Consider the following 334-nt stretch of genomic DNA (forward strand, 5'->3'; position numbering starts at 1 on the left):
CCCCCGCCCCCCCCCCCCCCCCCCCGGCCCCGCCACAGGGGCAATCCCTGCTGCCCCTCACTGTCCCATGGAGGGCTCTGCACGAGCCCCAGAAGCCCTCAGGACGCTGCAGGAGCAGTGAGTCCTGGGGCTTTTCTTAGCTTTTTTTTTTTTTTTTTTAAAGGGCTAGAGCTGGCCCAGGGGGGGCACCCATGGGAGGGCTGGGGGAAATGAGGGAGGGTTAGGGGGCTTGTGCAGAGCCCCCAGTGCAGCATGGGGCAGTGGGGGCAGCAGGGATCGGTCCCCCCCACCACGTACCCAGCAGCACTCGGTGAGCCCGTGGGCTTTTTTTTTT

At 65.0% G+C, this 334-nt stretch overlaps 1 protein-coding gene across 3 annotated transcripts in view; it reads right to left on the bottom strand.

Moving 5' to 3' along the window:
• LOC102385141 (oxysterol-binding protein-related protein 6) overlaps nucleotides 1-334 on the bottom strand; it is a 37958-nt gene that overhangs the window by 33665 nt on the left and 3959 nt on the right. The gene's annotated exons all lie outside the window — the stretch shown is intronic.

Source organism: Alligator sinensis, unplaced genomic scaffold (genome assembly GCF_000455745.1).
Source record: "Alligator sinensis unplaced genomic scaffold, ASM45574v1 scaffold871_1, whole genome shotgun sequence".
Lineage (NCBI taxonomy): Eukaryota > Metazoa > Chordata > Crocodylia > Alligatoridae > Alligator > Alligator sinensis.